The 13,565-nt window shown below is 38.7% G+C and overlaps 1 long non-coding RNA gene across 1 annotated transcript in view; it reads right to left on the bottom strand.

Moving 5' to 3' along the window:
• Positions 1 to 3,099: 3,099 nt before the first annotated feature.
• The window catches only part of LOC116283206 (uncharacterized), a 39,818-nt gene continuing 29,352 nt past the window's right edge, over positions 3,100 to 13,565 (bottom strand). Inside the window, exon 3 of the long non-coding RNA XR_012058785.1 lies at positions 3,100 to 3,215. This is a non-coding gene — a long non-coding RNA (uncharacterized lncRNA). The remainder of the gene's footprint in view (positions 3,216 to 13,565) is intronic.

The raw sequence follows: 13,565 nt of genomic DNA, 5'->3' as shown, positions 1-13,565 counted from the left end.
TTAAAATATCAGTGACGTCAAGCGAGATGAAAGGTATTTCCCGCTGAAGCCACTTGAGAAGTCCCCAGTGTTGATATGGCATCTACCCAATAGTGACATATATGTATATATGTGTCAGGTGTGCGTGTCTGTGTCTGTGTCTGGGTGTGTGTATGTGTGTGTACAGAAGGAAGTCGGAGATGAGGACAAGGGGGAGGAGAGAGAGGAGGAGAAGTAGTTGTCACCCGAAGATAAAAACCCTTTCACCTTGTTCAGGGACAAGAGAGCCTGGAACTGCATTTCAAATACCTCCAGAAGTATTAGGAAATAAGAGCATGAAGCTGGGCTATATTCCATACAACAAGTTAATCTGGAGAACACAAAAGAATTAATGGATTATGGTTTTACATAAATAATTGTATAAGCTTTGACCTACAGCAAACTTGGCCATACATTTGTTGGTTAAGAAACTTCATTTAAAATCCTTTTTTTTAAATGAAAGGATAGGTTCTAAAAATATTTTCCAGAAAATTTCAGACAAATGCAGAAAAATACTGGTAGGCATGGGTTGCTAGCATATATTAATAATGTTCTGATAATGGACTACCAAGAAGTGTGAAAGTTGCCCCTGTTTCAAATATTTAATCTGGGTGCCAAAACAAAATTAATCAAAGTAGAGATAAATTGTGTTGTATTAAGATGTAAGATTTCTGATGTTAGTTTCTGCTTTTGAAAGAACACCAGTAGTATTCTCACCATGCTAAACATATATATATATTTTTTACAGGAGAAACTGTTCCAATTTTTCTTAGGTTCCAATATTTCAAAAGCTCTAAATTTGATCTTGACTATTGGCACTTTCATAATGCTAACACTCTTTTTAATAAAGGCATGCAGACAATAGTGGATCAGGACATATTAACAATGAAGTTCCACATGAATATTGTGGAGATTTGTCACTCATAGTAAGAGAACTGGAGAAAAAATAGTCATGGATGGAATTAATTGGTTTTTGAACCTACTCTATCTGGTAAAGGAAGAAACTTATTTGGGTTAGTACCTGAATTATCTAGATCTTTCAAAAGGAAAAAAAAAGACAACTAATTTCCCTTGATTCAGTTGAAAAATAAAAGCATTACATGAGAATATCTCATTTGAGTAATATTCAAAAGTATCCTTCTTAATAATTTATTATTAATTATAAATAATGTTCATAAATCTAAAAATTCCACTTAAGGAATTATCCTATAATGCTGGTAGTTTCATTTACAAACACACTTACTGTGGTGGGTTTTTTTTTATTATTTATTAAACATATATTAACTGAAGACAAAAGACCTGGCACTGTTGTTCTATGGATCAGAAATAAAGCCAAAAAGTTTGTCCTCGTGGAATTCCTTCTAGTTGGGGGTAGGAGCAACAGACATCAATACACACATACAAACATAGACATATCAAATGAGTTCGATGGGGACAGATACTATAAAAAACAAAAAAAGGACATAAGTAAATGAAGCTGGGAAAATTCTGTGAGTGGGATGAAATTTTAGTGTCGGCAGAAATATAAGAGAAGGTGAAGTTCAAGTAAAGGCCATGGAAGCTTTCTGGGGAAAAGCACACCTGTCAGAAGGCAAGCCGGGAAGGCCTGTGGTGCAGCGAGACCGGCAGGGAAGAGGCCACCAGGGCCAGAGTCGGATGAGGAAGAGACGGAGTGGTAGGAGGTGAACTCAGAGAGGTGTCGGGACACCAGACCTCTAGAGTCGTGTGAGCCCTCATTAGGACTTGGACTTAAAATTACAAATCTGGCTACAACAAACTCCTCAAATGAAATGAACAGTACACTAAGGCAGACTTAATATTTTTTTCAGGATGATGGGCTACAATACTGATATTAAAACTATGTGTATGAATATTTCCTACTGACATTGGAAAACCTCTTGGTAGAATGCTAAGTGAATGAAGCTGTCTACACTGTAAAAGTCAGCTGATTTTAAATATCTTTAAAAATAAAAGGCTAGAGAAAATCATGGAAGGAAATGTGTTAACATGTGAAACGGCAAATAATAAGATTCTGGATTTTTTTTGTTGTTAGCTTTTGTTTTTTCCCAACTTTTCTTCAACATGCACATGGAACTTTCATAACCAGAAAAGAATTTCAGTTAATTTTTTTTTAATTGGATGAATTTTTTTTAAAAAAAGGTGAGACCCTGAGGTAACCAGCTCTACGCAGCCATGTCTCCAGAAAAGCTACAGCTGTGGGCCCAGTTTTAGCAGCTCTGGCCTCACTCTCCTTGTATCATGAGTTGTCACACTTTTCCTAGTGACTGTCTATGCTACTGTTTTAATTATGTGGAGAAATAGCTGAGGAAAAAAAAGAGAAACAAAAAACAAAACTGGAACCAAGTTCTTGGCAAAGACTAGCTATTTAGTGCCGAAGGCAAGCATAGACTGAACTCTGAGGCAGGATCTGAGGTAACTTTCCTCATGATTCAAAGAATGCAAAATTCCTGGCAGAGAGCTGCTTGTGTTTTTCTAAATTGAATGAATTTGTTGCAAGAGATGGTATAGATTCTCTCACAGACCCAAGGAGGAGGCTTCAAATGAGGTCTGTACCTGCTGATCTGCTAGGTGCACTTGTGCAACAGAGCCAGCCGCTCTGCTTCAGTGCTTCTTTATTCCTGGAATGACAGGGGTGGGGAAAGGGACAGCAGGTGACGGGAAAGCATTAAGCAACCCACCTGCAGACATTGCTTAAATCCAGGTTAGGTTCACAGCACCTCAAGCGCCGTTTGGCAACAGATCTTGTTAGCAAACCCTCTCAAAACGTAGGAAGGAGTGGAGGTGAAGAAAAGTGTAAGCATGTTTTCAAAGAATACAAGATTTGATGAAGTCTAGTTAGGAAAACAAAATAAAAGATCGAGCACATGGAGACACTGGTTTATATGCTATCACATCAGCAATGTATACATTACACCAGACTTGTGATCCAAGGGGGCCTCGGACTAAGGAAGAGCAGAAACAGAGCCAGGAACGTAATATGATGGCAGTTTCCCCAGCACAGCGTCTTTCCAAGGAAACGTGCACACAAACAATGTACATTAAATGTAATTCTCTACTTCACCTCATACAAACAGATGCAAAGTTGAAGTCTGTCGATCTCCTTCCATTTTCCTGGCAGCCACCAATTCAGAGCTGTAGTACATGCAGAATCCAAGCAGACACAAGGGATTCCTCCTCTGAAATAGACAGAACTGATGTTTACTTAGGGGACTGAAGGAAATAAATGAGTTCTTAACATACCATCAGTAAGACTAACCATTCAACTTACCAGGTAATAAGTGAATTTCCACAAACCCCAAAAGTAAATTCTTCATATGTTTCTGTGGAGACGTGCTTCCTTCTCTGTGCAACACTGAATGAACTAGCACTCAACAGCTGAAAATCACACACGTGTGTGCACACACACATGCACGCACATGGACTCTGCTCAGCCATCAGCATAGCCAAAGTATCGGTAACGCCCATGAAGAATGAATGATGCCCAATTACAAACCGAGTTTTTATACAAGGTTGAGGGTGAGTAAAGAGATAGTTTCCTTTTTCAGCTCTGGAGGAAGCTATAAAAATTAGAGTGATAGATACATACATATATGTACATGTACATACACATATATGCACATCGATATATACATTCACTCATGCATGCACACATACATTCATTAGCTATTCCCATTGTTGCAAATTAGTGACCTTGACTCTTTTGTGGCCAAAGCTAAGATCTTAACCTCAATGCAATCATAACATTTGTTTGTGCTTATGTATCAGGCCAAGAACAAATATTTCTTTTGCAATTCAATTAACCACCACCAGCACCCCATCCATCCCCTCAGTGCTACAACTAAGATCTACTTGGTATAGTCACTTCCGCTATATTCAGGAGAGAATCTCAACCCATGGCATTCCCAAGTATCAAATATGTCTTTCAAGTGGATAAACTGAAGAACAGAGACAAAATTTCTAGTGGTTCTATGTAATAGAAATAGGATACATGGTCCCCGCCCTTGACCTCAGATCAAGAATGGGCTGTGACCTAGACTGAGGCTTCACCCCAATGTCCAAAGTGTTTGGTCCGAGAGGAGGCAAATTCCCCAAACCAGGCAAATCAAAGTACTTTCCTGGGTAATCTGGAGTTTGAGAAGAGAGTAGTTTTTGTTTTTGTTTTTGTTTTTCAACAATTTGATCTCGGAACTATAATTGAGGCCAAGAATTTCATTATCCATTGTTAAATTAATTAAGTAAGGAAGCTATTAGACTTAGGAGATGCTAATGCTATAGCAGCATGTATAAGTAAACCAAAACCTGAGCCTTTAATGCCACAAGGTTAGGAAATTGAAACCTAAATGCAACTAATCACAAACATCCAACTAGGCTTTAAGCTCTAGTCAACCAATAATTTTCTCACATTGCTTCTGCCTTTGCTCTACAAAAGTCTGTCCCTGAGCTGCTTTTGGAGAAGCACTTCTAACCACTTCTGGTTTGGCATTGCCCCATTCCAACTGATTTTTGTTCAGATAAACTCTTAAGATGTTTAACAGACTTCAGATTATTTTTAGTTGAAGTGTAATGGATTTACAATATTGTGTTAGTTTCGGGTGTTACAGCGAAGTGATTCAGTTATATACATATTTTTCAGATTCTATTCCATTATAGGTTATCACAAGATATTGAGTGTAGTTCTCTGCGCTCTGCAGGAAATCCTTGTTGCTTCTCTATTTCGTATATAGTAGTTTCTATCTGTTGATCCCATACTCCTAATTTATCCCTTCCCCTTTCCCTCTTGGCAGCCATAAGTTGGTTTACTTTGTCTGTGAGTCGGTTTCTCTTTCATATGTGCATTATTTTTTAGATTATTGTCTTTTTAACACCGTATTTCTAGCTGTGCCTTCAGGTGGCCCAGGAAAAAAGGGAGAGTTCAAGCCGAAGGAGTAGCAGAGATGAGAAGGAGCCGTCCAAAAAGTCCCTCTTTTCCTTCAGGCAGCTCAAGCTGTACCACTTGCAACCAAGACTCCCGAGCAGCAGGGCCAGATACTCTTCAGGAAAGACAGCCAACAACACCTATTTTGTGGATGTTAAACCCAGTACAACTTCAAGGTAGCAAGGGCAATAGAACCTGACTTAGCATCTCCGTTTTCCTGCAGAAGCTTTAGCTCCCTCTTCTTCTCACGGTTTAGGAAACATGTAAGAGTTTGGAAAAAAAAAAAAAAGTCAAAGTTTTAGCACACCACCACTGCTCAGCCCAGTTTACCACACAGAAATGCCATCTGCTGAGCAGTCTTCAAAGCAGGTGAAGGCTGACCACACGGCCCTCCTCTCCGTTTTGTTTCCCTATCTTTCTGTCTCTGCTTCATGTCTCATAAAACTTTTATGTCTGAATGTTTAAAAAGTGATTTATGTACAATCCGCTGTAAGCATTTAGCTTGAGTATCAAATTCATTTGTCTGCTGATAGATAAAAGAACAAAACCGTCTTCTGTCTCGAGCAAGGCAAAACTGTAAAGTGAGGCAAATAGCGGTATACCTAAGAACCAAACTTTTTTTTTTTTAACTTGGCCGATCCTCCCTGCTGTGTGCATCTAATGTTTTGCCTCTGAGAATAGAACTTATTAGCAGCCCTAAAGTAAAAAAAAGAAAAGAAAAAAAAAAAAGACAGGATATTTTCAACAAGGGCCTCCGCTTTGCCAAACATCCCAGAGTTTGTCTCCAAGGACTTGAAAAGAAAGGAAAGAATGAAGAACGGAAACCATAAAGCACGCACTGAGGCTATCATCTAATTACTGAATGAAGGGCACAGTTGTTTTGTCTGATTGCACTAAGCTAGTTATCCACTGCTAGCTTCATTGACAAAAGGGGAATCTACACAAATTATAGGGAAACTCAAGCACTAAAGGAATGTTTTGGTTCAGAGGTTTGCAATGACTATTGGCTTTGGTTTTTGGCAAAAATCTGTCTTTGCCGCATGAACTCGGCTGTGCTGGGTCAGCCTGAAGCGTTCCCAAAAGCCTAGAAGAGGACAGACTTCCTTGTCATCTGTATCCCATCAATAAATTAAAGTGATGTTCTCCAGCTCTTGTTTGTTTCTTGGCAGGGTAATCTACAATCAGAAAAAGAAAAGCCTTTCATTTGTGGACTCCAGCTAAAGGAAGGAAGCCTTTGTATGTGGATTCACTGGAGACCAAAATATTAAAAAGTGGAAGAGGAAAACCATATGCTACAGTTCTCCTTAGCAAGCGGCTCAAAGTTCTGGTTCAAGAAATGCTTCAGCTCATTACGCAGAAAAGTCTGACTCTGAGAAGACAATATACTAGTAACAATATTGATACCTCTGAATGTTACAAACATTGATATTTTAACTAATGTTCCGCTTTCTCCTACTGTTTCTTATCAGAAACACCTAAAAATTAGATACTTCAAAGAAACCTAAACTGATGACACATTTTAGCACAGTGCTTTCAGATTTGCACTTCACTTAAAAAGGAAGTGAGGAATCCAACGGAATCTGTATAGAGGATAATATTCATAAGCCTGTGGCTCTCTCCCAAGGCTAGTTGCAGCAATCAAATCCAGATTAGAGGTGAGAAAAATCACTGTACTGATTATCTGAACTCTCATAATAATGTATAAATTGCATTATTACATATAAACTCACATAAATAATTTTAGCATTGAGAAATCTTACTATTTCTCTTGGTTCTTCAGGGGTTAACCTTGCCCTCAGATCAGTTGTGAACATTGGCTCAGATCAGTACATTGATGAGAATAGAACTAGTGTTCAACCGCCTGTAGGAGAGAAAGCATTGGGGTCTCCTGATCCCTTTTACGTTGACCACATTTGTCTTTGGCTTCCTTTTTTATCTTTTTGAAGCAGTCAAGCAAGAAGTTCTACTCTAACACCTGTATCCTTTTAAAGAATATGACTTCTGGAGCAAATTTTTAGTACTTTATGACTTCATGTACCAGTGGTTCAGCTCCTTAAAAGAGGGCATTAGTTTGGTTTTTGTTTTGTGGTGGAGTCACTCACAAAAACCAGCAGCTGATCAAGTAGAAGGGGTATGACTGGTAAGAATATCTGATGAAACCTTGAGAGAGGCGTTTCTTTGTACAAAAATGTAGATCTGGCTTCCGTTACTCAGCAGATAACTGAATGCGCACTGACCTAGTTTACTGGAAAGAGGACTAAATCACAAGTCAGGAGATTTTTGTTCCTAGTTCTGGCCTTACTGAGTGCTGAGCAATATGCTCTCCAGAGCCAGACTGCCTGGCTTTGAATCTTGGCTCTGCCACTTACCAGCTGTGTCACTGGTGCTAGTCACTTAACCTCTCTGAGCCTCAGCTTCCTCATCTTAAAATCAGAATAAAAACAATATTCATCTCATAGGGTTGTAATACAGATGGCACATACTAGCCACTATATAAGCGTTTGTTCAATAAAATTAATTACTCTGCTACTGACAGCAAAGATCAGATCTCAGCCTGGTAAGGCTCAGTTTTTTGGTTGGTAAATGGAGGTAATAATTAGTGTTTTTTTTCATCATAGGGGTCTCCAGTGAGTAAATTATCTTATCTTTTGCCCATCCTGCTTCCAGACACAGGAAATCCAGGCACAGAGCAACAGCACTCAACATGGAATTTAAAGTGTTTGCAACAAAATTCTATCAGGAACTGCTTCAGGCTGTGGACAATTAAGTACTATTTTCCACTGAACAGAGGTTTGAACCTGACTAAGAGAAAGAATTCATTAGAGGACCAAAGAAGTTTTGCCTCTAAATGCCCAGAAGATACATCATTAACTGCATCTCTATGGCAAATCAGGCACATACGAGAATAATGAGCATTTCAAAGAGTTTTTTTAAAAGACTGACATCAGGTCACTCTGAGGAGTTTGATCTGTGACTTTAGGCAGATTACTTCTTTTTGGAAAAAAATTACTTTCTAATAAAAGAAATCATTAGTTTAGTTGTTGCTATTGTTGTTTTTAATTATCTTTCATCACAATCCTCTATTAGTCATTTGGACAACAATGACGAGTTTATTCTTCTTAGGAAATCTCCCACAAATAAGAAATAGGCACATTTAATTTTCCTTCTGAATTCATCTTTTTCCTGAACCTCAAGTTCGAAAGAATTCCTAAAACATCTTCCAATTCAATCCGTTTGAAACTTGACACTCACGACAGGGTGATGCCCAGTATATGCTCCCCACCCCATCTAGAAATAGCAAACTACTCCATTTCCAGACAGCTCTTATTAAAAATCTCTCATTGCATCAATGGTTAAAAATCTGGCAAAAAACAAAATGTAAAGATACACCTCACACTATACACAACAATATTTTCTGGATCAATGAGTGTATCGCCTTTTATAAATTCAATAAAATCAAAGAAAACTAAAAAGGAAATTTACATTTATCAGATCTTCGGAGAGGTGATGACTTTTTAAGGTTAAAATATAATAGAAACAACAAAAGAAAATAATTAACAAATTTAACTACACAAATATGTGAACTTTTTAGGGAATAACCAAAGCTAAAATGGTAAGGCATATAGTTAACTGACAAAAAAAATACGGATGAGCAATTAATAGAAAAAGAAATACAATCAGTAAATAAATAAAATATTAAAGGTCTCACCAGGAACAAAAAATGCAATATTTTACAATAATTAGATATCACTTTATGCCTAAAAATAACTATTGCCTTTAAAATTATCTACTAATTTTTACCTAATAATAATTGTTAATTATTGCCTTTAAAATCAGATAATGCAAGGTTGACAAAATATACCCACACAGTGTTTGTGGCAACATAAATTATGTGATCTTTAGGAAAGCAATTTGCCACTGCACAGTGAAAGGAATTATATTCATTATTCTACCAAATAAATCCTCCTTGTGGGAATTTTATTTTATGCAAAAATCCAAGAGAAAAAAAAGGACTCACCTATATTTATATACTTATAAATTTTTAAATTTAAAATGGCAGTATTATTTAAAATGGCAAAATATTAAAAAAAAAAACACATACTGTCCAACCATATATCCCCTCAAAAGAATACTTAAAAGCCAATGTAAAGGGCAAGTGTGGAACTTACTAAGTGAGTCTTTGCCACTCTTCCAATCATTTCTTAGCGCTGCTTCCTAACATTCTAGAAACCCTCTTTTTTGAAACTCAGTGTTTACGTGTCTCTTAAATTCCCCTCCCACCCACTGAAGCAACTCACTCAGGACTGCCCTGTGAAAAACCCTCATTCTTTAGATCTGGGGTGTTCCTGGGAAAGCAATCAGATATTATGTGCACAAGCAGTTTATTTCGGGAATCAAAATATTTTCCGCCTGCTGAAATCTCCATATCAATGATTCGTACCACTCATTCAGTCAAGCCAGACTTCTAGGAGTTATCTTCACTCTTACACCCTTAGTCAGTTGGTTAAGATCTGCAGAAGTGAACTAACTTCTCTTCTCTGTCTGGACTATATTCAAATATCAGCAAAATAACATAAAAGAGAAGTCTGTGGAAAAATCAATTTAGTACTAAAATTATACTATTATAAAACTGAAAAATGAGAAATAGAAATAGAATATGCATGCTAAAATATAATTTCCAACATGAAGGAAAGTCCTGAAAAAAAAAAAAGATCGTTCATGAAGACAATAAAATAAACAGATCAAAGCAATTAAGAAAAAGAACACAAATATTGACAATAAAGACTTCGCAACACAAGGCCAACAGGACTTTCTGAAATAGAAAATCTAGCGGTTGCATTTCTCTGAGAGAAGACTGTTTACTCATTCCCATCTGAAAACACTGAGAAATAGAAGTAGGTCAGTGATAAAGAATCCAAAAAAATAAAAAAAAAACACCATTATTTTGATAAAGGCTAAGTACGTCACTTATCTGGGCAGCTACACAGACTTGCTGTCTGAATCGCGGTCGTTGGCACACTGATCCACCAGGCAGTGCTGTCAGGGCAGACCACCCCACCTGAGGGGTGGATGGATGGGGGCCTGATCAGGTGCAGCATGACGGATCGGAGGTGAATGTTGGCTCATTCCCATGAGACAGAGGGATAGTGCTGACTTAATCATCCCCAACCTGCTTTTCCAAAATGATCAATGACCTGTCACTCTAACGCCTCAGGACAGAGTGAGTAAAGAGGTGGACAGAGACTATGAGTTATACTAATTGAGAAGAGGGCCAGTGCTCACTCAGTAAAAGGGCTCTCTGAATGTCTAACTGGTGAAATTTTTAGAATTCCTCTGTTGAATGTCTCCCAACCGTCCCCCTTCCGAGCGGGAAAGTTTACAGCAGTCACCCTCTTCCGAAAACCATCATTGTGTACTGGATGTGTAAAGCCGAGAGAACTCACCACGTTAGTCTTAGAGTCTCTGAACCAAAAGCATCATTTCTAGACCTGGTGTAGAGACTGCAGCACATCACTAAATGCTCTAGGCTTGGCATTTGGTGTCCTTGCTTTGTGGGGCTTTTTGGTTGTTTTCCTTGAGATGAGAATAAATGCACTAGGCACACACACGCACACACACAAAGGAGACCGAGTTAAATATTATGTTGAGTGGAAAGACTGTGGAAGATAGTAAGATATGTTCCACTCCCTCTGTCCTTCCAGGCAAAGCAGATGATTGCATTTCTTTCTCCAACATGACTTGCCTACACCAGTAAAATCTGAGCAGAAGTGCCACGTGTTCCTTCCTTGTGGTAGCTCTAAGGCCAGTATGTCATTTACCACATTCCCCTTTTATGTTTTTGCCTGGGTGATTATGGATGTGTTGAGATGGAGTCTCTAACAGCCTATGTCCCTGAAAGACTTCAGGAAGCAGAGCCCGTCTAACCCAAGAAGAACACGTAGCCAGTGAAAGATATACTGTAAAACTGCACTGTGCTGTGTTAAAAGCCACTGAGATCTGGGGGTTGTCTGTTAACTGCAGCATGATCTAGCGTGTTCTGATGTGTGTGCTACCTTCCTGCAAAGATTAGGAATTTGCAGTGGAGGCAGCCCCAGTCACCTGGTCTGATTCAGGGTGCCTTTTTTTCCTTTCAAGTACACTAAAAACCTCTTGATTTTTGCTCACTCCAGTGCTGAACTTAGTATGGATTCTATCTGGTGAGAGAATATCCACAGATTCTTGTGACCAGGCATTTTCAGCCTTATACCTCCTCAATGGGTACTGTTTTGTGTTATGAAATGGCTTAGGCATTTTTTTTAAGTCTCCTAATTAAGTTTTCATCTTGTCTCCACATTTAACTGGAAAAATCATCCTTACCAGATTCCTAATCTGAAGCAACTATTTATAATTCTTAAGAATGAGCCCTCAGGGTTCTAATAAAGAACAGTACTATGCAATGTTTCAGGCCTCGAGAAAGTGGTTCTTTCTCCAATGTCTTTTTCTCAAGTATGTTTTCTCCCTTCTACTCCTCTCAGTAAGATCCAGCTGAATTTTTGTCAGTCTAGCCAGCAGTGGCTACTCGGGCCTGAGACTAAGAATATAAAGCCAAAATCTCAGCTGCCTTGTAGTTCAAGAGAAGCAATTAGAAGGGTAGAGGTATGGCCAAAAAATACTTAAAAGGCTTCTAAAGAAACTGTTTTCTCTCTCTTTGAAACATTGCTCCTTGTATCAGTTAGTTATTGCTGTGTAACAAATCATTCTAAAATGTAGACACTTAAGGTAATATTATTTATTATTTATTATGAATCTATATATCAGTTGAACTGTTTGTCGACCTGAGTTTAGCTGTTCTCATTTGGATTCCTACATATGTTTGTGTTCACCTGAAAGAGCAGGGTAGGGCCAGGTAGTCTATGCTAGCATCAGTGGGATGACTCATTTCTGCTTCATGTGGTCTCTTATCCTTTAGCAAACTACACAGGCTTGTTTTCATGACTTTCCTCAAGAGAGGAAGTAGAATCACTCAAAAACATTTCCAAAATTCTGCTTATGTTATATCTGCTACTGTCCCATTGGTTGAAGAAAGTCACGTGAGCAAGTATGGAATCAGTGTGGGAGAGCACTACCAGAGGGCATAGAGATTGCATGACAAACTGGGACCATTGGTGCCATTAATATATCACACCTCAGCTGATGTGCTTAGGAAAAGCTAAGTCTGCATAAATATCTGTATCAGTCTGCACTCTAAGGCCATTCCTGAAACCTGCTCACAGATGTGGTTCTGGCCCCCTAAGTGGTTGACATTTGATGACAACAATTCACAGCCCACTTACTAGGATCTATGCACCTTTGTCCAGGCCCACTTTGCCTCTGTGTGCTCTTGCCAAGAAACCCTGGCTCCCATAAGCCATAAGCCAGAGCCCTGCACATACCCGACACCTAAGATGTCTCTCTACACTCTTGATAAGGAAGCAAAATAGCCCATGGGCAGATTTGTTGTTGTTGTTGTTGTTGTTGTTGTTGTTGTTGTTGTTGTTTTAATTCTGAAATATTTTCCTTGAATCTGTAGGAAACTATCACTTACCTTTCCCAAGCCCCCATAAGCTACAGTTACAGAAGGTCATAGACTGAATGTTTGTGTCCCCCCAAAATTCATTTGTTGATGTGATGATATTAGGAGGAGGGACTTTGGGGAGGTAATTAGGTTTAGATGTGGTCATGAAGATGGAGTCCTCATGATGGGATTAGTACCCTTATAAGAAAAGGAAGAGACTACCAGAGCTTATTCTCTCTACATGTGAGGATACAGCAAGAAGGCAGCCATCTACAAGTCAGGAATAGGGTCTTCACCACAAATTGAATCTGCTGACACCTTGATCTTGGACTTCCCATCCTCCAGAACTATGAGAAATAAATGTCTGCTGTTTAAGTCTCCCAGTCTATGGTATTTTGTTACAGCACCGTGAGCTGACTAATACACAGACCAAAGTCAAACACCATGTGCCTAAAAACAGCAACAATAGAAAGCTAGTACAGTATAAACGTCTACAGAGTACTAAGGTCAAAACAATCTACATGCACATTAAAATCAAATGTCCAAAGCTATACCAAAAGCTTCTTTGGGTGTAATTTTTATCAGAAAGTTCTACTCTCTGCTACGTCTAGCAATATTTCTGACCTATACACCAAATGCTGGGAATTTCAAAAGGCCTTAATAAATACCACCCCTCTCTCCTGCTGAGGCTATCCAAACCTAAAAGAATAAACCTAAAAGGAAGATGTACCAGCACTTAAGCAACCAAAATATCACCTTTATGGTTGATAGAGGCAAAGCTAGAGGACACAGTTTACTCTGACAGCCAAATGTGCCTGCTAACTGAACCCTAGAATTAGGCGGACTTATTATTCAGACATAGGCAGTACTGGTGAGAACTCTGCTCTTCGTGATGGAAGGTGGGTGGTCTGATCCAGGAAGAATTAATGGAATTAATTAATGTAATTCTGCATGGAAAGCAGAAGTTATCCTGCTTCCTGGTTCTTGCTTCCCTCAGACTTTTATTCCCCACAAGAAAAAGAGTGGAAACCAAGCCAAGCAGGTTTAATTTATTCATCCAAACTGTAGCACTCAGAT

This window comes from Vicugna pacos, chromosome 14, assembly GCF_048564905.1.
Source record: "Vicugna pacos chromosome 14, VicPac4, whole genome shotgun sequence".
Taxonomy (NCBI): domain Eukaryota; kingdom Metazoa; phylum Chordata; class Mammalia; order Artiodactyla; family Camelidae; genus Vicugna; species Vicugna pacos.
The sequence above is the reverse complement of the archived record's forward strand: the minus strand, read 5'-3'. Positions and strand labels throughout refer to the sequence as shown.